This window comes from Trachypithecus francoisi, unplaced genomic scaffold (assembly GCF_009764315.1).
Source record: "Trachypithecus francoisi isolate TF-2019V2 unplaced genomic scaffold, Tfra_2.0 Lachesis_group11, whole genome shotgun sequence".
Taxonomy (NCBI): Eukaryota; Metazoa; Chordata; class Mammalia; order Primates; family Cercopithecidae; genus Trachypithecus; species Trachypithecus francoisi.
In genome coordinates, this window is record NW_022681456.1 from 14,228,351 (window position 1) to 14,255,676 (window position 27,326).

Here is a 27,326-nt window from a genome sequence, read left to right on the forward strand (position 1 = left end):
TAAAGGTCAGTGGCTGCCAGCTGGATGGACTTCCAGGCAGTGTCTGATAGAGTCAAGATAGGAGCTGGAGGAACACTCAGCTCCATGAACACTACCTCCATGGGAGGCCTGCCTTGGAGGTGACCCAGAGGCAGCGACCCCACCCAAGGAGGAAGTTTCATGTCTTCTTTAGGCCCCAAACTGAATGTCGATGTGGAGAAGAAATCAGCCCTGCACGGAGCTCACCCTCTGCAACCTCCAGACAAGTTCAGGATGACTGCTGTGTCTCTCTGGCTTACATGCCTCAAAGGGCTCCTTGGTGTCTGCATGAAGTCTTGAAGTTCCTCATGTGGACTTTGGGACCCTGAAGAATCTGGCCTCTGCTTACCTTCCCAGCTTCATCTCACACCTGTCCTGCATCATTCTAGAAATGCTGCCCCTGCATTGCAGGTGCCTGCCTACCCCTAATCTGTTTCTCTTCTCCTGGACTGTGTTCAGTTTCTCTGCTCCTGGACTTAGCCCCTGCTTTCTGGAATGCCCTTTCCCTATTCCCTCTCACTGGCCACTAGGGTCTAGGAGGATCCTAATCATCCTTTAAAATTCACCCCAGACTTTCCATTCTTGCCCTCGTCCCCCAATGCTGAATTAGGTGCTGTATTAGTCTCCAAGGACTGCTGTAACAAATTACCACAAACTACTGCCTTGAAACAACATAAATTTATTATCTCTCAGTTGTGGGGCCTAGAAGTCTGAACTCAGGATGTCAGCAGGACCATATTCCCTCAGAGGCTCTAGGGAAGAATCTTGGCTTGCTCCTTTCTAGCTTCTTGTGGCTGCTGACAAACCCTAGCATTCCTGGGCTTGTAGCTACATCATTCCAATCTCCATCTCTGTCTTCAAACGGCTGTTTTCTTTCTGTGTGTCTTTGCACCTTCTTATTAGGAGACCAATAACTGAATTTAGGACCCAACCTTATGCAGTATACTTCATGTTAACTAATTATATCTCCAAAGACCCTATTTCAAATAAGGTCACATTTTTAGGTTTCCAGGAGGATGTGAATTTGGGGGAATGCTATTCAACACAGTACAACTAGTTTAGAGAGGGGAACAGTATTACAGGCTGGGAAGATCAAGGAAAGGTTCAAAGAGAAACTGGGTCTCTGAGGTTGAATATTATTTGCACAAGCAGAGTGGAAAAAGAAAAGATATTTCATTTTGGGGAAATGGCTTTGAGCAAACACCCAAAGGTGGGGAGCCAGTGACCCCTATAAAACTTCTCCAGTAGGTTCAAGCTTGTGCCTGATAATATGTTTTCCCAAGGCCCTTGGGACTCCTCCCATTTGCTTCCCCCACTTAAAACAATCTGGCAGCAGAGGAGGACTGCTCAACACCTTTAAACAGAATCCATCTGCTAATAAAACTGAAAGCAATAATCTGTCACTTTGAAAGTATGAGCCAACATGTTTCTCAAGAAGTGTTCTATTCCCTGCAATAACATTGAGCCAGTAAACTGCTTCCTTTTCTCTCTCTCTCTTTTTCTCTCTCTCTTTCTCATCTATGCATTTTCAAATAATCAATGTCAAGTCATCCTTGGAGTATTAAATAACTAGGTAGCCCATGCAATTGGAGAGCAGGTACCTTATTAATGCCAAAAGACAAGAGGAAAAAAAAATAAAACCCAAAGTAGTAGAAAATAATGGAGCCAGATAGTTGGGGATTAAAATACTGCCCCTCCTGGTTTGTTTTTGCATTAAGCAATGTGATATATGTACCATGCCTGGCACAAAGTCAGAAACTGAATAAATGCTAGCTGATAATCTTTTTTCAATGATATTTTTAGTAATAATATTGTTATTGCAATTCCAAAATATATTTGTATTGTAAAATAATGAGTGCCTAATTTCATGACATTAAAAATCAAGGTTTTCAGTTGAAAAGAGATATATAATCAAACACTGTATCCTGATTTTGAATGAGAAATATCAGTATAAACTCATGATGTGTTTTCTCCTAAAAAATATGCATTTTCTAACTGTCATCTTAAAATACCTAGAGCCAATAACTAACCCAGGAGCAGTGAGCACTCCCACCACCCAGATTATGGTCTCAAATACCATTTTCCCACCCAAAGAGGTCAGAGCTCCTTGGAGAAATGGCTGACTCTGGCTTTGAGTAGAAAATGTATAAGTCTGAAAGGATTGTCATACCAAAGTATGAGAAAGCTGTTGATATATTTGGGCTATTTCTAGAGAACTCAAAGACCAACTTTAATAGTCTTCCACCAGCCAAAGATGAGATCATTTGAGCATCAAATGTCCCTGTATTTAAGTTCCTCCACTAAACCCTAGGTCCCATTCAGTGCCTCCAGGGCACAGTGCCATTTCAGTTGGAGTTGACAGGTGTTTGGTACAACACCTTCCTTGGTGCTACTGTCTGAGTTAAGCCACCTCCTCTGATCCCATTACATCTCTCTCATAGCACATCTTAAAATACATAGTGTCTGGCAGGCTATGTGCCTGGTGCCTCACCCCCTTTGAGTCCCTGGAGAACAGAGGCCATGTCTTTTTCACCATTGTATCTTTATCATCTTGTATAGTTTCTTACACATGGTAGGCCCACGGAGCTTATTAAATGGGTGAGTGAGAGAATGGAGGATTGACACCCTCCTCTTCATTTTCATTTCGTCATGGTACACACTTTAGCTCAATTATCCTCTGAACTCTTCCTTTCTTCACTCCCTTGTCAATAACAATTTTCTTGCATGCTGCCCCATTGGCCTCGGGCCATGATCTTGGCAAAGGAGGTGAACAAGGACAATATGGTTTTGTCATCCAGATACCACCATTTAACCTAGGTAATGACTTGCTCTTCTGCGGCACTTAACACTTTGCAAACTCCTTCGATAAGTATGAGTTCCTTACAACAGCCCTGGAAGGCAGGCAAGGTTACTCTTGGTATCCCCAGGATAGAAGTGAGTGAGTTTACATAGATAACTCATGATGTCTGTCGCATCCACAGCACCTGTTTTGGTAGCCCCTGCTGAAGAACTGGCCACAAGTCAATTGGCCACTCATGTTGTATGCTAAGGGCCTGACCCTTGGCCAGAATTGATTGGATCAGAACTGTACCCTTGATTTAAGTGAGCCAATCAGACTGTCTCTTGAAAAATGTAAACTAGAAAAGAAAGGAGACTTCCTTGAAGGTCATTTTGGCAGTTTTGGAACTGAGCCAGTGTGCAGACAGAAGCAGAGAGGAGCCACCAGACAGTCTCAGAAAGAGAGAGAAAGAATAGTCTCCATGACTTCTGAGCTCTCTGTAACACCTAGTGGAGTTTCTTGTGAAAATCAGCTCTGATTCCCGCCCTTGGGTCTCAGGAGTCTCTTTACCATCCTTTTTCACTATAAATAAATAAATCCCCCATTTCACTAGAGTTAATTTGTGTAGGCTTCTGTTCCTTGTAAACAAATAAGCCTTGGCCCAGACAGGGATATAAGCAGAAGGAAGAACATCAGGCTAGAGATCAGAAGACCTTAGTGGCTTTGCCACTGAGTAACTGTGTGACATCAGGTAAAATATTTCATCTCTCAGAACCTCAGTTTCCACTCTTGTAAAGTGAGAATGGTGACAATACCTAGCATACAGGAGCAATTGAGCAACATGCTTAACAGCATTTTGTTGCTGTATAATTACTAAGTGAGTTAACTTGTCCACGATCACCGTAATGGTGGAAAATTCAAGCATCATAGTTGGCAAGCCATAAGAGAGCTGCTAGGGAGAGACTGAGCATTGTTCAACCAGAAGTCGCTTTGTACAACAACCTCCTGGGAGTGGCGCTGCCTGTGGACACTGTCTGGAGTCAGGAGGAAGGGTATGATGGCTTTGAGAATGCCCTACCCGTAAGTCACCAGCTTCCAGGAGACAATCACCTGGAGAGAGAGTTCCAGTCACCCCAGGGGAGGCAGGGGAGCATCTACCTCTGGCTCTATCTCTAGAACCATTCTTTCTCTCTAGGCCTCTGAGTTCTTAGGTCAGGGATGGTGTCTCTCTTGCCAATAGCCCTGTCTCCAGAGGCACACAGGCCTGGCACACAGTAACTGAATGAATGTCTCCGTGCCTCTGTCTGTCTCTACGAGCCTCTGTTAGCTGTTTTTTAATGTGACCCTCTCGCTCGCTCTCTTTTCTCTTTTTTTCTCTCTCTTCTCTCTTTTTTCTTTCTCTCTCTTTTTCTCTCTCTCTCTCCCTCTCCCTGTTATTTCTCTCTCTCTTGTCTCCTCTGTCTCTCCCTCTCTGTCTCCCTCTGTCCTCACTGTCTCTCCCGCATCCTCCTCTGTCTCCGCCCCACCTCACAGCACACGCACTCACACCTGCCCCAGACCTCTCCCTCTCCCGGGCTGCCTTTGTCTTGGTCCCTCTCCCGTTGCCTGGTAACCGCCCTCCCCTTCACCAGCCCCACGGAAACTATAGCAACGGGCAGCCGGAAGATGCGGCCATTCCTCTCCCTTTTGTCCCTTGCATTTCAGCGGCACCCGCGCACGTGGACGCTCCAATTACAGGTACTTGGGAGGGGACGCCTTTGTCCGCGGCCCATTCACGGCGCGGAGCCGGCTCCGGGCGGAGAAGCTGTCGGGCGCTGTCGCACAAAGCGCTTTTGTGCCTCCTCCCGGCGCCCTCCTCCACTCCCTGCCGCGTTCAAGGACACACAAGGACCTCCAAATTCGTGTTCAAACGCTCCGCGTGGTGGGCAGCGTGGGGGGTCAGAGGAGAATCTAGAAGGAACTCAAAGGATGAGCAGACCTAGCCAGTGAAGAACACACAGACATATTGACCCAGCAGCCCCCAGAATAGAACCCAGGGACCAGAAGTGCAGGGCACAGGAATGTGTCATAATTGACGCACGGGCTCCAGCTCCACTGCTGCCTGCCTTATGCCCCTCTGCACTCTGACCTTCCACTCTTCCAGCACCGAGGTCCTTCCCAAACCAGAGGCTTCGCACCTGTTCTTCCCTCTAGGCTCAGATTTCCCATCCCTCTTTGTACAGTTAACTCCCGCCCCACCCTCAATCTCAGCTCCAGCGTGCCTTCCTGGAGGAAGCTTCCCTGCCCACCCCTCCATTTCCCTTCCTAGGTTCCCACAGCCCCCTAAGCTGTGCTTTCCACGTGTACAATCATACATATTTCTTAAAAGCCGTGTAAGTTTCCAGGGGCTCCTGTAACAGATGACCACAGACTGGATGGCTTAAAACAACACGTATGCATTGTCTCCCAGCTCTAGAGGCTAGAAGTTGGAAGGCAGGAGTGTAAGGCCACGCTCCCTCAGAAGGCTCCAGGGGGGATCTTTCTTTGCCTCCTCCAGCTTCTGGTGACTGCCAGCATCCTTGGCATTCTTTGGCCTGTGAATACATCACTCTAATCTCTGCCCATGGTCACACGGGTTTCTCCCCGTGTCTCTCTGTCTTAATTTCCCTCATCTTATAAGGACACCAGTCATTGGATTCAGGTTCACCCTAATCCAGAATGACCTGTCTTAACTTGATTATATCTGTAATGTTATTTACAAATGATATGGACAGGAGACAGGGTGACACTGGGTAGAAGAGGGTGGTTCCCCAGCAATGGCCCCACCCTCAAGCCTGGATACCTGAGGCCCTAAATGAGAATGGGAATTCCTGTTTTCAAGCCCAAAAAGTTGACTTTTGGCCTGCCACACCTCCTATCCTGCCCCCATATAAACCCAGAACCCCAGGCTCCAGAGAAGACCAGCAGGCGAGGAGGCAAGGAGACAAGCAGACAGATGGCAGAACAACATGGCAGAGAAACAGAGAAGAGGAGAGATGTCTGGATGCCAAGAGGAGTTTGGCTGGGGGCGGTCAGAAAACAGTCCAGTGGCTGGGCAGCCCGACTCCAGGGAAAGACCACCTTCTCATTCCATCTCCCTTCAGGCTCCCCATCCATCTCACTAAGAGCCATCTCTACCACTCAATAAAACCTTGCACTCATTCTTCGAGCCCTTATGTGATCTGATTCTTCTAGGACACTGGGCAAGAGCTCGGGATACAGAAAGCTGTCACATTGGCCCTCTACCCTTATGATAAGGCAGAGGGTCCGTTTAGCTGGTTAACACTCAAGCCATCTGCAGATGGCAAAGCTGAAAGAGCTTTGTAACAATGGGGTTGCAAGCACCCACCCCTAAACACTACCATGAGGCCAAGAGTCCAAAGCACTTGCCCAGCCTCTGCACCTGCCCATCTGCATGCTCCCCCTAGGGGTTTCAGCTGCGGAGTGACTGAACAGGCAAGCCACACCTCTGTCGCACATCCTGCTAGGGGAATCAGGGAACTCTCCCATTTCACAGCAAAGGTCACATTCCGAGGTCCAAGGTAGAAGTAAGTTTGAGGAGAGGAGGCACTACTCAACCCAGTATAGATGGTTATTCATCCTCCCTCCTCTAAACTTATAAGCCCTGAGATCTCTGCAAATCTTTACCCATGACTGTCCCCCAGTGTCTGGTCAGCTAAGAGGCCAGTCAATATTCAGTGAAGGAATGAGCAAGCAAGAGTTGCTTCTCCTCCATGAGACTTAGTCCTTATCCATAAAATGGGCATAATAGCATTACTTCAAAACATCCTTGAGGAGGAATCCACACCTGACACGTAGAGAATGTGCAAAAATCAATAACCATGTATATCAGTTTCTTGCCACTGCTGTACAAATTACCACAAATTTCATGGTTTAAACCACTGCAATTTATTCTCTCCCAGTTCTAGAGAAATCCAAAATCAACATGTCAACAGGGCCATGCTCCCTCCAAAGGCTCTAGGAGAGGATCCTTTCTGGCCTCTTTCAGCTTCTGGTGGCTCCAGGCATTTGTTGGCTTGCGGCTGAATCACTCCGATCTCTTCCTCCATCTTCACATGGCCTGTCTCCTGTCCTGTGTCCTCTCCTTTTCTTCTCAGGACACTTGACATTGAATATAGTGCCTACTCAGACAATTCCGGATGTCTCATCTTGAAATCTTTAATTACACCTGCAAAAACCCTTTTTCCAAATAAAATTACATTCACTGATTCAAATGATTTGACATGGGGACATATCTTTTGGGGGAGGGAGAAAACCACCATTCAATCCACTACCATGATTATTATTTCCATAATTAATGTATGAGCTGTGGTTGCTGACAATTTATATTCAATCAATATTTATAAGGACCACATAGTTGCAGTTCTAAAATGTCCTGATTTTTACTGAATTTTCACAATGACCCTGAGGAGTAGGCACTACTGTTTGCATATTAAGAGTTGAGACAAATGAGGCAGGAGAGGTAAGGTGATTTCCCCCTACACCACAAACAGGGCAGAGTCCTCCAATGTACCCTGCCCCAATCCCAGCCCAGTGTGTGCACAAACCATTCCTCTGCCCAAAGCCCTTTCTTTTTCCCACCTTCACTAGTTGGGTCTGCTCATCCTTCTGGTTCCTTTCAGACTCTCCTCTGACCGTGCAGGGCTACATTAGGGTTCCTCTGGTTTCCAGGGCATTCTTTACTTTTTCTCTCTGTGTCTATTTGTGTCTGCTTCCTCTGAACTGTGAACTCCTTGAGGATAAAGACTGAGTTTTGTTCAATATTACACCATCACAGCTTAGCATGGAACCAACCATAGAGCAAGAACTCTATAAATATTTATTGAAGTGAAATTGTATGTGTGATAGTATTGATATGGACTTATTCAACTGAAACATATCAATACCAGTTATATTATTATGATGACTTCTTGTCTGAGACCCAGATCCCACAAAAACCCTGAGTTAGAGAAAGCTAGTGAATACTTCCTCCTAGGATTCAAGTGATTGCAAAGTTTGAAAGACTGAGCAACTGGAAAAAACCTGGTGCCATTAATAGAAATCAAGAGAATCGATAGTGTAGACCAATGCTTATCAAACATTAATATGCATGTGAGTCATCCAGGGACTTGTTAAAAACACACATCCTGATTCACTTGGTCTGTGGTGGGCCTATGATTCTGCATCTACAAGCTCCCAGGTGATGCTGATGAGACTGGCCCTGACACACACTTGAGAAGCAAGATTGCAGCTGATTTGAGCAGTAGGTCAAGGATGGTGAGTTGGATTTGGAAATGCTGAGCTTGAGTTGCTCAAGTGATTATCTGATGAATATTATCCAGTGAGGCAGTGCTAACAACACAGGACTAGGCACTGGAGAGAGGGGCAATGATGACAGCTTTCAGTATAGCACATCATATAGGATGTTGGTGAGCATGAGTATGGGCAAGGAAAAAACAAAGAGATATTTGGGAAATATCCACATTTGGGGAAAAGAAAAAAAAAGAAATAGAGAAGGAGCAGCTGGAGAGAGAGACAGAGAAACCAGGATGGCACAGAGTCCCAGGACAGTCAGTTGCTGCAAAGGGTGAGGACACTGAGGCAAGGACCTGCTCATGGAGTGTACAACCTTGAGAAAAGATTTCGCTAGGGTGCAGGAGGGCAGAGCAGACAGTGTTGATCCCTACCCCTGCCTTTGGGCCATGGGAATTTACCAGCAGCTGCAGCAGATTATTCCCCCATGCAGAAACTTCCCACCTTGAACAACTGTGTCCAGTTATCCTCTTCACCTGAGGACTTTCTCCAGCTCCAGAGAAGCTTGCCTGGCCTCAAGTAGTCTCAACTCAGATGTGTAGGGGAGTTAACATCCTGGGGGACAACCCCTAACCAGTCTGGTATGGGAATGGGTAGATAAGTACCCCAGTTCCTCAATTCTCTAAGAAAATGTTTCTGAAGCCTGGTTTCTCAGCAGAATTAAGCTACAGTTGCCCACAACACTACACCTTTGAATGGCTTATACTTCCTGGAATCACCTCCCTAATGAATTCTTTGTGCCTAAGTCTTTGTTGCATAGTCTGCTTTGGGGGAAACTCACACTAAGGCAGGTCAGTAGCCACATTGCAAGAGTTTAAATCAGGACAAATACAAGAAACAAGTGCATTAACACAAGAATGGAAGTTATTTTAAACTAGCCTTGCAAATAGCCCCTCATTCATCAACCCTAATTTGAGCAAGCAGGTAATCCAGGTATTACAATCACTGATTTCTCACTGGATAAGGAAAAGCCTTAGAAGGCTGGTTCACATGAGTGCCCCCAAGCATCACCACCATCACCAATCCACTTTAACACTTGCCCCCACACACAAAAAAAGCTGATATTATCTCGGGAAATGGGCAAAGCTTGAGGAAGAGGATAAAGTTTGCCTGGTTCAGTTCACATCTCTGGAGACAGTATCTGGGTGCAGCTGAGGTTGCTGCTATATATAACACACAAGCACAACTAATAAAACTGATTGTAAAGCACTTTGCAGATCCAAAGTGCCACATAAATGCTAAATAAGAAAATTCATCTTAGCTACAAAGAACTCATGTTGTGAGACTGAAGTGGTTTTTGAGGCTGCGCCAGGGGAAAGGGAGTGTGTGCCATCTCTCATCTCTCACTCCTACTCTCTGCCCTCATTCTCCCCTCAACCAATATATGCACACAAACTCCTGAGAAGTGTGCAGGTGCTCCCATATGTACCCCTGACACACGCTCCCCCCCAACAAATATACCTCACATGCATACTCATTACCCTGCACATATATACATCCAAGGACATCTTTATAGCCATGTGTATATACCCACATGCACTCCAACACACACACACACACATGCCAGCATATATATCACACGTGTATTCAGAGACATCTTTATAGTCATGCATATATACCCAGAGGCACACACATACATAGCCTCTCAGGTACATGGCATCTTCTAAATATCCTCCTCAGATATTCTGTCATACATGTGGCCACAAATGCATCCCCTAAAAACCACAAACATACAAAACATTCTCTAACATACAACCCACCACACACAGTCTCACACATGCCTTTATACATGTTGCAGTATTTTTAATCATTGTTTGAAATTCCTGTCTGGCCTCAGTGGCTCACACCTGTAATCCCAGCACTCTGGGAGGCCGAGGCAGGTGGATCAACTGAGGTCAGGAGTTCGAGACCAGCCTGATCAACATGGTGAAACCCCATCTCTACTGAAAATACAAAATTAGCCGGGCATGGTGGTGGGCACCTGTAATCCCAGCTACTTGGGAGGCTGAGGCAGGAGAATCGCTTGAACCCGGGAGGCAGAGGTTGCAGTGAGCCAAGCTTGCACCATTGCACTCTAGCCTGGGCAACAAGAGCAAAACTCCATCTAAAAAAAAGAAAGAGAGAGAGAGAGACAGAAAGAAGGAAGGAAGGAAAGAAAGAAAGAAAGAAAGAGAGAGAGAGAGAGAGAGAGAGAGAGAGAGAGAGAAAGGAAGGAAGGAAGGAAGGAAGGAAGGAAGGAAGGAAGGAAGGAAGGAAGGAAGGAAGGAGAGAGAGAAGGAAAGAAATTGGTCACAACCTGTTTGCATTAAAACCATATGTGCATGCCCTTCATCACATAATTGCCTCTCACTGTGGCCCTACTTTACTTCCCCACCTACTGATGGTGGACTTGATCACATAAATTGCTTTGGCCAATGAAACATTAGCAGATGGTTATCTAAGGAGGGTTTAAATATGTTTGTAAGCTTTGGATTGTTCTCTTGGTCTCCAATGGTCTGCCAGAAATAGAGCATGCCTCTTCAGCTGGGACCCCAGGATGGACACAGAGGAGATCTAAACTTCATGTGCAGTGTGTACAACAGCTCAGCTGGACTCACAGCCTAAAGTAGAACCACTCGGATGAGCCCAACCTAGATTAACCACAAACTACAAACCCGGAGGCGTGAGACTAGACCAAGGATCAGAAAACTATAGCCTATGGGCCAAAACCAAACCATTCCCATTTTTGCAAACAATGGTTTAATAGAGCACAGCCATGCCCATCATTTATATATTGTCTACAGCTACTACCACTTTACAAGGGTAGAGTTGAATAGTCGCAATAGACACCACATGGTCAACAAAACCTAAAATTGTATTATCTGACCCTTTATGGAAAAAGTTTTCCAACCCCAGGATTGGTACTAGTTGTTGTAAGACATTAAGCTTTGGGGTGGTTTGTTACACAGCATGATTGTGGCAGTGGCTAATTCATATGTACAAATACAAACACTTCAGATACTTTCTCACATGCATATGTTTTTGTTTCCATGTACCTACAGGTGCACAGGCTTCATCTCATAAACTCACCCATAGATATCCTCAACAGACATATAGAGATACACCTTTTTTTTTTTTTTGACATGGAGTCTCACTCTGTTGCCAGGCTGGAGTGCAGTGGCATGATCTCAGCTCACTGCAACCTCCGCCTCCCAGGTTCAAGCAATTCTCCTGCCTCATACTCCTGAGTAGCTGGGACTACAGGTGCGCACCACCAAGCCCCGCTAATTTTTTGTATTTTAGCAGAGATGGGGTTCTACCATGTTGGCCAAGATGGTTTCCATCTCCTGACCTCATAATCTGCCCACCTCGGCCACCCAAAGTACCGGGATTACAGGCATGAGCCACTGCACCAGGCCCATAGAGATATACTTTTATGGTCTGTATACACATGGATCAACACACACAAACATACGTAAACACATACCTAAGACATTTCCACACAAAGTCACACATGCAATGTCCCTACAACCACACACACATTCATCCACATGCCCCTCATGTGTTCATGCTACCTGCCTTCACTCATGCCTACATACTCCCACACACAAAGGAACACATGGGGACAGGTGTAACCTTTTCAGTTCAACTTCAGGTCTTCTGCCCATTTGTGTAACAAAGCTTGAGCAATCTGATAAGCCTAGTTTCTTCCACAAAAATTACTTGGCCTGAGGTCTGGCACGGTGGCTCATGCCTGTAATCACAGCACTTTGGGAGGCCAAGGAAGGCGGATTTTTTTTTTTCTTTGAGGGGTCAGAGAGACTGTTCACAGACTGTCTTTACCTGCTGCCCCAACAACCCTCGATCCTCAGGTTTGCTTCCTCTGAGCACCTTTAGCTGGCTCTGTATGCTTCTTGGCTTCTCCTCATTGCTTTAAAAAACAATCCTGATGCTCAAACCACACTCCAGATAACAGTAGCTGGCACTTGGGAAAGACTCAATACATACTCATTGTTATCTTCCTTGATTACCACAGGAACATACTCTCTTTTTTTCCTTCCAAAAGCTGTAGAGGAAGAATAGGTTTCTTCTCTGCAGGCTTTTCCAGCACCCTACCTCCACCCCTCCAAAACTCACCCCTCTAAAATGTTATTTATTGGCTTAAATAAAATATAGCTCCAGAGTCAGCCCTGTTTTTCAAGCACAAACAGGAAGTCAAACATCAAATTTTTCATGGATGGAGAGCAGCCAGCTGAGTCCGGTCAGGAATATGGATGCTCCTCACAAAAGACTCTCGAAAGACCCTGAGAATTCGCAAGCTGGACAAGCAGGAATGCCCAGAGCTTTGATCAATCAGAACAGCAGCCGGTACCTCTGCCTGGTCTGGAGAGGGAGGAATTTAGGGTCTTGATCACCTTCTACTCCAATGACCATGTTTCTACTTTGCAACGGAAGCCAGGTTGGAGGCCTGGTGTAGCACACACAGAGTTGGAATCCTGGAGACCAGATCAGCAGGGCAGATAAGGAGTTGTGGGGTCAGCCAGACCTAGGTTCAAATACCAGCACTACCAGGTTTTAGTTGAAATGCTTTGGGTAAGTCATTTCACTTCTTCAAACCTCCAGTACTTCCTTGTAAAAGCAGCATAATAAAATATTTCCCTTGTAGCGTTATGTTGAAGATTTAAAAAATGAAATAGGTCATTATGCTTGTCACATAGTAAGTACTTGATAACTGGCCCTAATTCCTCCCTATGTGACTGTCAACATTTATAGATGTTTTTGTTGTTAAGTATCTGGGGGACCTAGACTTCTCTGTCACATGCATTATCCTATTTAATTTTTGTTCCTGTTTCCTTCTCTTTCATTATGTAACATTTTAAAAACCACATGTTCATTCAGCTGTTTCTCATCAGCTTCGTTCTGTTCCCAAATAAACATATTCACATAAAATAAAACAATTTTAATGAAAAGAGAATTTTTTTCCTTAAAAATTTTTCTGATGATGAAATGTATGTAAATGATGAAAATGAATTCTATTTAATTTTTTGTGGAATATTTTTCACCAGAAAAGTGTTTGCTGAAGGAACAAGCTACGCAGGCGATGTAACCCTCCTTTCCTTGTTATAATAATAAGTGTTTACCATGTCACACCACATTTAACCCCCATCACCTCCTGACAAAGTAGGTACAGTTTGGGTCCCAGCTTTATTCTGTTTAATTATTTTATTGAACTATAACATATTACTCAGAAAAGTGCACATCATAAATTTACAGGTTGGTGACTTTTCACAAGGTGAACATACCTGTATAACCAGCACCCACATTGGGGGTCCCCCCACGTTCCCCCCAAGGCCTAATGACTCTCGTGATGAGATTGGTTTAGCCTGTCTTGAACTTTATATAACTGGGATCACACAGAATTGCAATAGACAGAGTAATGACCCTTCAAAGACGTCCACATCCCAATCCCCAGAATCTCTGAACATGTCACCTTGCCTGGCAAAAGGGACTTTGGAGATATGATTGAGGACTGGGAGATAGGGAGACTATCCTGGATTTGGACCCGTGTTTTAAAGATGTGGCCCAGATTGGTTAAGTCTAAGGCCAGTTGTCACACACCAGTGATGAGGCTGGGATTTAAACCCAGGCAGTATCTAAAATCTACATTTTGACCACTGTTCCAGGTGAGGAAACCAAGGTTCTATAAGACAAAGTGCTTATCTGTGATCACCCAGGCCAAAGGGCAGAGCTGGGCTTTGGCCTGGACCTCTGCCTCCTGACTGCATGGTCCATCATGTCCGAGCTGACATGCCATGGGCACTTCCAGCCTGGATCCATGGTGCTGGAACCTTCTCCTGATGACAGGCTCTTCCCAGTCTGCCACTGTTATGACAGCTCCAGGACAACAGCTGCATGAGCCACTTACCGGGGAGGCTGAGTGGACTCCCAGGTGTCACTCTCTGTCCCCAGCCCTTTAGGGGAAAGAAAATGCCACCAGACACCTGGTGCTCTCTGAGGAAGGCTGTGGTCTCTAGGGCCCTCCACACCAGCTTCAGATAGCACTGACCACCTGGAAGGAAATGTCAGGTGGACTTTTTGCATGGCACGTTGACTGTGGAATAGCTTAACAGAGAGATGGAGCCAAACATTATGGCTGCCTGGGAAGGTTCTCCCTGGAGCCAAAGGGATATCAACAGTCCTGTCTCTTCCAGAGGAGCAGTGAGCTGACCGCAGGGCTGAATGCAAAGCCAGGGTCCCCAAGACCAAACAGGATTCATAGACCATGTGGACTCAAAGGAATATTTTACGAAGTCCCTAATTCTTAAGATAAGAAACTTACCACTTAGAGTAATACTGACCAGTCTTTATTACACACCTACTAAGCACTAGGCAGTATGCTAGGTGCTTCTGCATTGTTTTCTGTATAATCCTCACTAGTCTAGAGACATGGACCATTATTAGGCCCCCTTTACTGAAGAAGAATGAAGGTTGAGAAGACTTGCTTATGGCCACACAGCTGGAATTGGGAACCAGCACTTTCTGACTTCAAAGGTAGAGTGCATACCCACTACAGTTTACACCCTCTAGAGAAGGAAAGTTTCTTGTCCCAGTTATACTCCAAGCAATGACATCTAAGACCTTCCAGCATTCTAACTCCAGATTTATCTTATATATCATGAAGTCTACTTTGCAACTAATAATAGACACAAATAGAGGATGAGTCACAGGCCCAGAATTAACAGTATATTAGTTACAAACATGGAGGCAGAGGACAATTCATTGCCCATCAGTCTCATTTCTCCCTCTCTCTCTTGATTCAGATGTAAAGTCTGATAGTCTAAAGAAGTCCCACTCCCTTGCCAGAGACTGGTCTGGGAAAAAGACACGGGACCTAGCTTCTGACCAGTGGCTTCTGGCAAGTGTTTCCTTGCACTTAAAGCAACATAATTAAGAGCAGGCTTCTCATCTTCCCTGGATGTTGTATCTGCATATGACACCCAAAACCACAGCAGCCACTTTGTGACCTTGAGAGGAGCTGACCTGAGGGTAAATCCCATGAACTCAGAGATGGAAGGAATCCAAGTCAGATGACATCATTGAAATGCTGACTCACCACAGAACCAAATGACCTCCAGACTACCTGTTATGAACTTTATGAAAGTCTTTCTTAAATATATTGAATCATGGTTTTCTATTACTTGCAGTCAGAAGCCCCCTCCCTAATACAATGAACTTTAATTCTGGTGTTAGACTGCATGGGTTCTAATCCTCATTCCACCAACAATTAGCCATGTGACCTTGGGCAAGTCTCTTGACCATTCTGACCTTGATTTTCCTCTTCTGTAGAATATGGTAGGTGATAAAAATTCAGGACCAGTGGGAGGCTACAATAGGAGGATGAAAATCAAAGCACTTTGCAAACAGAAAAGCCCGAGGTATTGCTGGATATTATTGTTGATGTTATAGATTCAGCAGGACCAGAAGAAGCCTGAGGCATCCTGGGGGCTCAGAGCCTGCTCTTGTTTCTGGGGATGGACTCTAGGAAGGGAGCAGCTGCAGCTGCTCAGATAAGAGCATATTTGCATTCTCCCAGCCTCCCTGCCCAGAGCTCTGCAGACTGAGCCAGACAAACAGCCTTTCTTGGGGGCACAGGGCCAGCAGCATGCATCTGATAGAGGCAAGGATGCTGAGGCGGGGGCAGAGAGGGGGCTGCACCCCAGCCATGTAAGTCCACCAGGGAAGGTCATGCACTAGTAACTGTGTAATAGTTCAACTATCACTTCCCGACAGCCTACTAGGTGGCCAGATTCTTTGTTTTTAGCATCTCCTTCAACCCTTGCAACAACTCTATGAACAGAAGTAGCTTTATTCCTCTTTTATGGATGAGAGACCCAACGTTCAGAGAGGTTAACAAACACGTCCAAGTTTACACAGTCAGGCGTGGAAGAGCCAGGTCTGTCTGACTCCAAAGTCATGCTCTTAATCACTACGCTATAGCCAAGAATATTAAATGCCCCTCAAGCAGCAAGGAAAGAAGAAAGCAAGAGCAGTCCTGGAAAGAGTGGGGCACTGTGTTTATTGACCTCCTTGCCTTTCTGGAGCTCACTGCCCAGCCTACGACTGAAGCATTCAGACTCCAACTCTTCCTGCCTTTTGCTTTTAACATCCTGGCCTCTCTCAAAACTTTAATTTTCTTGTGTCAGTTCTCCTAAGAGTCCCCAAGGGAGACAACGCTGCTCTGAAAATGGTTCCAGAAAAGTGGAGACCCTACCTTTCACGTAGGGTCTGGGGGCCCAACAGAGCAAGTGAAGGGGGAGCATTTGGGATTGGACTGGTTATTCTCTGTTTGTGATACTCCCCCAACCGGATCCACTCTCTGCCGTGCTCTGCACTGCCCCAGGTCCCAGGAGGCTGGCCTGTATGGATGGTATCAACAGGCTCCCTTGTCCTGTGGCTTTCCAGTGGATTTGACCAACGGGATGTCACCAGAAAAGATTAAAAAGCTGGAAGGGAGTTCTAAGTATTTTTCCCTCCAACCCTACCATGATTCCCCCTAGCCTCAGTGCTGCAACTCCAGCTGTGGCAAAGTCCTTCTTTTTTTTTTAAACAGAGTTTTGCTCTGTCACCCAGGCTGCAGTGCAGTGGTGTAATCTCGGCTCACTGTAGCCTCCGCCTCCTGTGTTCGAGATTCTCCTGCCTCAGTCTCCCGAGTAGCTGGGGTTACAGCTGTGGATCACCACGCCCAGCTAATTTTTATATTTTTAGCAAAGACAGGGTTTCACCGTGTTGGCCAGGCTAGTCTCAAATTCGTGACCTCAAGTGATCTGCCCGTCTCAGCCTCCCAAAGTGCTGGGATTACAGGTGTGAGTCACTGCTCCCAGCCAGCTGTGGCTAAGTCCTTCTTGACTACAGCTCCTGCTGGCTCCCTTCCTGGTCCTACCTGTCACCAAGTTCTGGTAGGCCCACTCCTCTCTGCGTATTTAAGCCTAGGGGTGGTAACAGTTCCCAACAATTGCTAGTCTCTTGGTGCCTCAACATCTCTCATTTGTTCTCCCAACCTTGCCTGCTCCTCTGTGAGTAGCACATCCATTAAATTTTCTCTAAACTCCCATCTTTCTCTTTCCTCGTAGGGCCCTGAGTATGAGGAGATGGGATAGAGAGTGGGTGGCAGTTTGTATTATGTCCTTAAGGAGTTGGACTCTCACGGCTCAGCTAGTTGGGTATTAATAAATTTGCCAGTGGGAGGAGCTTTAAGAAAATTGCAGTGATTGGTTCTACTCTTTGTGATGTCATCAGAGGAGGGCGGAGATTTGTGGTTAGGGCAGTCCTCCACTTCCAGAGATCCAGGCTCCAGAAATAGAGAACTTTCAAACTTCAGGATTTCAGAAGTCAATTTCCATCTGGCCTAGTCTGCCTGGCTCACAGTAAGCTTTAGAGTGGTGAAGAATAGAAAGTCTATGGTGCCAAGATGATATGTAGCTCTCACACGCAATAGCTCCCTCTTTTCGGCTATAGGGCACCTTTCAAATTTGCAAGGCGTTTTCTCATGAATTTGTACGTTTGAGCCTCATAACAATCCTCTGAGACAGATTAAGGCTACTTACTCCCATATTTACAGATGTGAAAATTAAAAATGAGAGAAGGGAAGGGACACATCTAAAAATCACATAGCACCAATGGGTCTCAACCTCCAGCCATGGTGGTCTTGAGTCTGGGGCTCTTTTGCACACATCTCATATTTCTAGCTGGCTGATGAAATATCTGCTTCAGTAGCCTCAGGATCACTTGTCAACCCTAAGAAGGCTGTCCTTCCCTCAGACTCAAAAAATAAATAAATGAATAAAAACTAGCATTTGTTCATTGAAAATCTATTAAGCACAACACATTGGGCAAAGTACTTTGTATACAGTTTATCCCTTTTAATCCTCAATAATGCTGTGAGGTAGTTATAATTACCCCATTTTAATGAAAAGGAAACTGAGGCTCAGAAAGGTGAAGTGATTTTCCCAAAGTCACAAAGATATAAGTGATAGACTCGGGATTTTAAATAAGTCCATCTTATGCCTCCTGTGCTCAACCATTGCACCAAACCTCCTCCTAAGAGGAAGCATTGTCGTGATGAATGAAAGCCATGTCCTTCTCCTCTGCCAATGCCTGGAGCTATGTTTGCAAATGGAGTGAGCTGCATGTTGAAACCTAATTATTCTACAGGCAGCACCCATAACAAGGCAACCCCTCTCCTGGCAGCTTGTCTTCACTTCTTTGCTCCCACACAATATTGCCAGAGGCTCAGGGGCATGAGAGTCAAGTTTCCATGGATGGAATGGATGAAACCTCAGTCATCTGTAGCATTTCATATTTTTGGATGTGTTTGAACATCTATTGGGTCACTTCATCCTTGCAGTAAACCTGTTGAGCACATAGGACAAATATTTCCACACCCCATCTTTCTTTAGAGAAAATTAAGCAAAGAGACCTTGTCCAAGGTCACACAGCTGGTATAGGTAAAGCCAGGATTTCAACCTACATAAATTGTGTTCCAAATCTTTGGTCACTCTACTACTCTGTGCTTGTCATCTTGAAAGAAGAATCTGAGAGGTAACGTGACTTTCCCAAGGTCACAGAGCAAGACATTGTTACCAGAATTAAACTCAACATACCTGTGTAGCCTAGCCACTCCCACCGTTCCACATTGTCTCCTCTTTACCTCCTTCTCCATTCCTAGAAATTCTCCCCTCTTGGTGATTTCCCACTTCAAGTTCTCCCTCTAGAGGTAGTTCAAACTAAGAGATGTCTCTCACCCCATGACCTCCTTGAGAAGAAATACAGAAAGAGAAGGGGAGGGAAGCCATTGCAGGCAATACTTGTGTGAGTTGGTGATGGCACTTTTTCTCAAACTCTTGGCAGCATCTGCCTGCTCTCTGCCTGCAGGAAGGAGGTGGAACAGCTGTGTGCACATCTGCCAGAGGAACTCTTTAAAGAGCAGAGAGGATGCTATTTCCTACCAGCAGTAGCAGCAGCAGGGCAAGCGTTTGAGGCTCATTTTGGGTTCATTCTCTCTCTGACTAAGGTTCATGTCTTCAGAACAGCTGTTCACACAGAGTGGAGTAAGGCTGTCAAGCAAGGAGACCTCTGAAGCAATCTCAAAAGCCCTCTGGTCAAATTCATGTGAACTGACTATTCACAGAGGTTGCTTACAAACAGAATATAATAACTAAGACTCACATGTATGCCAGATGTATAACTTAGAACAGCTATCAGCTATCACGTGTGTATGTGTATACTTACTAAATATATACATATATCTACTATATATACAATATAGATATCTACTATAGATTATATAATATATATACATATACACGTGTGTGTGTGTGTGTGTATCTCAATAAAACTCTACATCATGGCTACTATTATGATCATCCCCATGTTTCAGAGAGGAAAGCTGGGGCAGAGTCAGGCTAAATACCTTGCCTAAGATTACACAGCTTCATTGTGGTGGAGCCAGAATTAAAGCCCAGAAAGCCGTGTTCCAGATTCAATGTCCTTTATCTCTGCACTATATTGACTCTGAGTGATTCTAAAAATGTAGTGTGTATAAGAATTACACTGACACTGTTTAAAATTCGGATTCGAGCTCCTGCCCTCTCAATTCAGGAGGGATGGGCTAGAGAGCTCAGGGATATGCATTTTAACAAGTTCCCTTGCTTGGCTCTTGTACATATGGTTGATAGACCACTCTCTGAGAAAGACTTACAAAGAAATGTGTTCATCCACATATTTCATAGGGTAAGAACTGTGTGTCAGAACCCGGGATAGACATAGGGGATATGAGGAAAAGTAATTATAATGCCAGCTGTAATTTCCTGAATGCTAACCATGTCCCAGGAACCTTGCTAAATGTCTTGCATTCATTAATGTTTAATTATCATCACAACCCCTTAAGGCAGGTGATATTATGAGCTCTTCATTACAGATAAGAAAACCGAAGTTCACAGAAGTAAAGTGACTTGTCCAAGACCTCACAGCTATCAAGTAGAGAAACTGGGATTTGGATGCAGGTCTGTCTGATTCCAGACACCATGATTTTAACCATCGAGGCAGAGTTTCTACCTTTTAGGAATTTCCAAAGAGAGGGGACAACCTCAGGACCTAAACAATGCAGCAACACAGTCAGAAATACAAAGAGCCAGGGAGTGATGCTCATACTGTGCTGTGAAGGTTAATATCACTTCCTGTCAAAGGACAATCTAAGGGAAGTGATATTTATTAACATACAGGGTTTTTTAAAGAGAAGGGGTCAGCTCTGAACACAGTAGTGATTGCAATTGGGAAGAAGAGCAACCAGGAAGAGGATATATCATAAGCAAAAGCACTGGTGTGGGAAAGAACAGGGATTTAGTGGGAAATGTGAACGATATCACTGGTTGGTGTGAAAATATAGGCAAACCCGAGTAGCTCACTTCCTCTCAAACGTTTATTCAGAAGCCACCATCTCAGTGATGCCTCAGCTGACAATCCCATTTACAGATGCATCAAAATTTGCCCTCTTTGTTCCTCTTTTCTGCTCTATTTTTCTCCAAAGCACTTTTCTTTCCTTTTTTTTTTTTTTTTTTTTTGAGACGGAGTCTTCCTCAGTCGCCCAGGCTGGAGTGCAGTGGCCAGATCTCGGCTCACTGCAAGCTCCACCTCCCGGGTTTACGCCATTCTCCTGCCTCAGCCTCCCGAGTAGCTGGGACTACAGGCGCCCGCCACCGCACCCGACTAATTTTTTGTATTTTTAGTAGAGACGGGGTTTCACAGCGTTAGCCAGGATGGTCTCGATCTCCTGACCTCGTGATCCGCCCGTCTCAGCCTCCCAAAGTGCTGGGATTACAGGCGTGAGCCATCGCGCCCGGCCAGCACTTTTCACCTCTAATGGACAATGTACCTTCCCTGCCCGCACCCCCCGCCCCACCCCTCAATTCTTAAAAGTCTCCATCCACTGGAACATAAGCTTTAAGAAGGCAGGAATGTTTGTCAGCTTCACTCATTGTTGAATTGCCAGGGTGTATCACAGGACCTGGAGTGTGTTGAGGGGTGATAGGTACTCAATAAATATTTATCAAAATTTGAATGTAGAGCCAGGCATAGTGGTTAACGCCTGTAATCCCAGCACTTTGGGAGGCCAAGGCGGGCAGATCACTTGAGGTCAGGAGTTTGAGACCAGCGTAGGCAACACGGCAAAACCCTGTCTCTACAAAAAACACAAAAATTAGCAGGGTGTGGTGGTGCATGCCTGTAGTTCCAGCAATGAGGAGGCTGAGGTGGGAGGATTGCTTGAACCTGGGAGGCAGAGGTTGCAGCAAGCCAAGATGGTACCACTGCATTCCAGCCTGGGTGACCTTGCTCCCACCCACCCCCAAAAATAATGTAGGAAGCATGAAGAGGAGAGAGAGGGGGGAGAGGGGGGAGAGAGGGGGGGAGAGAGAGAGAGAGAGAGAGAGAGAGAGAGAGAGAGAGAGAGAGAGAGAGAGAGAGATATTCAGGACCTTGGACAGAAATCCACAGCCTTTATTCCGGGGAGTTTTATCCAGGCTGCCCAACAGATTGAAATCTCATATAGGACCCTACATTTCTTCCCTCATTCCTCCCCTCCTTCCTTCTTTTTTTTTTTTTTTTTTTTGTTTGTTTGTTTGAGACATACAATCTTGGCTCACTACAGCCTTAACATCCTGGGTTCAAGCGATCCTCCCACCTCAGCCTCCCGAGTTGTTGGGATTACAGGTGTGCACCACCACACCTGGCTAATTTTTGTATTTTTAGCAGAGACAGGGTTTCGCCATGTTGGTCAGGCTGGTCTCGAGCTCCTGAGCTCAAGCGATCCACCCACCTCGGCCTCCCAAAGTGCTGAGATTACAAGCATGAGCCACTGCGCCCAATCCGTGTCTCCTTTCCTTCCTTCCCTCCTTTCTCCCTCACTTCCTCCTTCCTTCTTTCCTTCCCTCCCTACCCCATTCCTCCTTCCCTCTTTCCTGCCTTTCCCCCCTCCCTCCTTTTTCCATCCCTCCTTTCCTCCCTCCTTCCTTCTCTCCTTCCTTCATCTTTCTAGCTCTCTACTGATGAGTTTAATGTATATCCAGAATGATACACCACCACATCATATCCAGACGTGGCAGCCCATGCAAGCCACCCCAGCTGCAGGCGTCAGTAGATTCCAGGGTCCCAGCATTCTGACCACAAGTCTGGGGAGTGCAGATGGTGTTTTCTCATTAAGGCAAGCTTAGGAAGCACAGCTCAGTCCACTGGAGTGATTCCTAAATCAATCCTCCACCAGAAGACAGCCTTCTGGACTATTTTCTCCACCAAAACATCTCTGACAAATCCTCTTTTCCTCTATCTTCCTTTCTGATGAGTCCTCAGGGACGCTAGCCAGTCTGTTTTGATCCATGTTTATCAGCTTGGGGCTGTCTTCCCTGCCACCATCATCTTCATATTCTCCCTCAAGTTAATTGGAGAAGACGGATGGATGATGGCGCCCCATGTAACTTAATTAAGATAAAAGCTTCCACTGATCTCCCTGCAAGAGAGACTAAAGATGTTGCCAGCAATAACTCCTGGGTGCGATGTGGTTGATATGCGCAGCCCAGTGAAGGAGCCAAGGGTCTTAGTAGCTGCCTTTGGTGCCAAAGGATCTCAGTTACACAAGCCCCCATGGCCTGGACAGCTGTGAAAAGTGGAGAAGACAAATCTCAAACTCATGCTTGTTGGAAACTCTTCATCTCTGTATTCGGAATCTGGCCACTTCTCACTAACTCCATCTGGTCCAACCCCCTATCATCTCTTACCTGGATTCTTGCAGTAACCTCCCCATTGGTATTACTGATTCTATCCTTGCCCTTCTATAGCCTATTCTTAACACAACAACTTTGTTGTATTATGTGTTCCTTCTGAAATATAACTCAAGTTAAGACACACCTCTTCTCAAAACCTTCCAGTGATTTTCCATATCACTCAGAGGAATAGCCAAAGTCTTTGCAACAGCCCTACCTGTTTAGCCCCAGCTACCTCTGTGATCATCTCTCTCACTACCCTCTTCTTGCTTACTCTGTTCTGATCACACTAATTTCCTTGCTGCTTCTTAGACACACAGCATGCTTTGGCCATCTGCTTTGCACTGACTGCTCCCTCTGACTGGATTGCTCTTCCCCCAGGTAGCCACATGGCTCATTCCCTCACCTCCTGACCACCTTATTTAAAATTGCAACACACACTGCCAATAACCCTTACCCTGATCATTTTTTTCTATAACATTTGTCATTTGCTATAGTGGCTAATTTGTCTATTTTCTGTCTCCCACCAGCCTCAACAATATGAGTGCCCCAAACACAGAGACCTTGTCTGTTGCATTCCCTGGCACATCTCCAGCCCCTTGAATGGGACCAACACATAGTAAACACTCAATAAACATTTGTTGAATAAGTGAATGAATCAGTAAGAATATAAAAATGTGTTTCACTAAAGATGGTTGGAAGGAGCAAAGTAACTGTGGTGCCAGAGTTTGGATATTTGACCCTCTAAACCTCATATGAAAATTTGGTCCTCAGTGTTAGAAGTTGGCCTGGTGGGAGGTGTTTCAGTCATGGGGGCAGATCCCTCATGAATAGCTTGGTACTGTCCTCCCAGTAATGAGTTCTCACTCTGTTCATTCCCTTGAGAGTTTCTCCAAAAGCTGGTTGTTACAAACAGCCTGGCACCTTCCCTTTCTCTCTTGCTTCCTCCCTCATCATGTGATCTGCACATGCTGGCTCCCTTCCGCCATGAATGGAAGCAGACTGAAGCCCTCACCAGAAGCAGATGCTGGTGCCATGCTTCTTGTACAGTCTGCAGAACTGTGAGCCAAATAAACCTCTTTTCTTCATAAATTACCCAGCCTCAGGTATTTATTTATAGCAACACAGACCAACTAAGACATGTGGAAAGACATGAAAACCAACATAAGATAGTCCCTGAAGTGCAATCACCAACTTCTTGATGGCCTAAAGGTGTGCAACCTGACGTGTCAGAACTGGCATCCTGAGAGTATACCTGACTGAGGTCATATTAACTTCCTGGCTGTGTGAATTCCTGGCTGTGTGACTTTGGGCAAGGCAAGTTACTTAACCATTCCGAACTTTGGTTTCCTCATATGTATTACGTGGATAATAACAGATACCTACTTCATGGGGTTGTTGTAAAAATTAAATTATTTAATACACCTAAGGAGTTTAAAATAGCACCATAACCATAGTAAGCAGTTACTCCATGACACCCCCATGTGCTGGCACAGGTCCTGAGCCACTGGCTGGAGGAAGGTAGAGAGCAGAAAGCTGGGTCTTATAGTAGCTCAGTGCTTTCTGTTTGACCTTTGTCCCCCATCCCCAGCCGTATCCTCTAAAGGCCAACATGAACCTTCAGCACTGAGGCCTCAAGCAGAGATGATGAGATGAAATTTTCCTTAAGTCAAGCTCTCACTTTATCCCCAAGAAGCCTTGTTTGGGTCCACAGTCTGACATATTCCTTGAACCAGACAGCTTTGACTTTTCATCACAGCTGCTGACTTTATTGGACCTCAGAATTAGGCCACTAGGCTAGGTGCGGAGAGTTGGTAAAAAGAGGGACAGACACTCAGCTAACTTTATTTCTGTCTCATTCCTCCCCAAGGTCTCCGGCCTTAAATCTCCCTTGTCCTTAACCACAAAGCAGCAGTCCCCATGCATGTCAATGAAAGGAACACACTGTGGCCAAGACAGTAACTGTGTGTTGATTAAGCTGCTAAGGTTTGGGATAATTTGTTTTGCAGCAATAGATAACTAATACATCTGGAATGGGGCCCCCAAACCTGCATTTCCAACAGCTCCCTGGTGATACTCATGCCTCCATGTACTACACTTGCAGTAGCCAGAAGATTCGATGATTTTCTCAAGAAGACATAGCTAGTGGTAAGTGGTAGAACATGACTTTGAACTCAGATCAGTCTATCCATATATCCTTGGTGCTCACTGTTCCAAGAGTGACGTGTTGCACTGCAGGTCTCTACCTGAGGGCTTCCTCCCTTCTGGAAGTTCTGGGAGCTCATGCCTCTGTGGCAGCACTGACCCCATAGTAGGTGGGAGTTGGAGGATAAATAGCCCAGCTTCTTTACCGCATGAGTGAGATAACTCTGAGAGATGTTCTACCACATTTCCCAGAAGTCTGCAAAGGGATTGAGCTTCAGTTGCCCATAGTGTTAGTTTATCCAATAATAACCCCGTATTGAATTTTTTCCCTTTCCTTTGTAACTTCACTCACTCCCATGGGTACTTCTTGGCATCACCTTCCAAATACACTACTGACACCCAGATCCTTATCTTGGGATAGTGTGTGCCAATCACTATGCAAAGAGCTCTAAGTATAGCATCTCATTTTATCTCTACAACATTTTATAGACCCTTGAGGCACAGAGAGGGTGAGCAACTCACCCAAGGTCACCCAGCTGGGAATTAGCAGGGAAAAATTAGAACACAAGCCCTTCTGACCTGAAACGTTAGGTTCTTCTACTTCTATTCACCCTCTACCCACTGCCATCTGCCTTCATCCCAAAGCTACCCATGTCCACAGTCAGGTCCTTTCACTCCCTGTGTGAAATCTGCCATGCTCCAGGCCCCATCTCACTGTAATCCCTCACCCTGCAAGGGAAGAGGCCAGTAAATCAGTTTGACCCTTCCCAAAACCTTCACTAAGTAACTAAGACCTTCTTAACACACGTCCCAAAAAAGTAATCCCAGAAATAGGGAATAGCACCAGGTTTTATGGCACATTGTTGGAGAATCCAAATAGAACAGAATCCACTATGACAAGCGGATTATAAATCCATCCTTATATGTGACAATTGAACTTGACAAACAATAGGATTTTTCCAAGGGGTGGGGGCGGGGAGTAGGAGTTTCACTTACCACTCTCTGCCCCAACTGATTCCCACAAATTTCATTTCTTTAATTTTTTATATATATTTATCTTTATTTTTATTGTTTGAGACAGAGTCTTTCTCTGCTGGAGTGCAGTGGTGTGATCTCGGCTCACTGCAATCTCTGCCTCTCAGGTTCAAGTGATTCCCCTGCCTCAGCCTCCCGAGTAGCTGGGATGACAGGTGTGCACCACCACGCCCGGCTAATTTTTGTATTTTTAGTAGGCATGGGGTTTCACTATGTTGGCCAGGCTGGTCTTGAACTCCTGACCTCAGGTGATGTGCCCACCGCGGCCCCCGAAAGTGCTGGGATTACAGGCATAAGCCACCACACCCTGCCTATTTTATTTTATTTTATTTTATTTTTTTATTTTTGAGACAGAGTCTCACTCTGTCACCCAGACTGGAGTGCAGTGGTGCCACCTCAGCTCACTTCAACCTCCACCTCCTGGGTTCAAGCAATTGTCATGCCTCAGGCTCCCAAGTAGCTGAGACCTCGCGTGCATGCCACCACGCATGGCTAGTTTTTTGCATTTTTAGTAGAGACAGGGTTTTGCTATGTTGGCCAGGCTGGTCTCAAACTCCTGGCCTCAAGTGATCTGCCCACCTTGGCCTCCCAAAGTGCTGGGACTATAGGCAGGAGCCACTGCACCCGGCCCATTCCCACAAATTTTAAATAAAATCTACCCAGTGTTTAGCTTAGAGTAGGCACGTTGTAAATAGTTCTTGAATAAATGAATCAATCGGTGAATGGATTAATGAGTCAGTGAATATAGATGTACCACCCAGCTAGGCACAGAGCCTCCAGCTAAGACCCTTCCCCTTCCGGGACATCCCCTGCCCACTGGACAGAGGAGCAACATGCTAAACCACACACACTAAGAATCATAACCCTCTTCATGTGAACTGCTTCCCAAAATTTTCAAAACGATTCCCCATATGATGTCTCATTAACCTCTCCCTGCCAACAGCCTTTGAGCTTGTTGGAATGGGAATGGAGGCAACTGAGTGTGGGAGGAATAACTTTGGCCTCTAAATCCAAGAGATGTTAATCTTCAGTCCTGGTTTTGCCACCATGTGTCATGAAGTTATGTGACTTTCAGATAGTCTCTTTCCTACTCTGAGGGCCAGTTTCCTTGTCTATAGAAAGACAAGGGTTAAGCTAATCTAAGATCAAAGATTCCCTTCTGATGCTAACATGTTCAGATTCAGATATCTATCCAGGGAAGAGGGGAGGGCAGAAGAGGGTCAAAT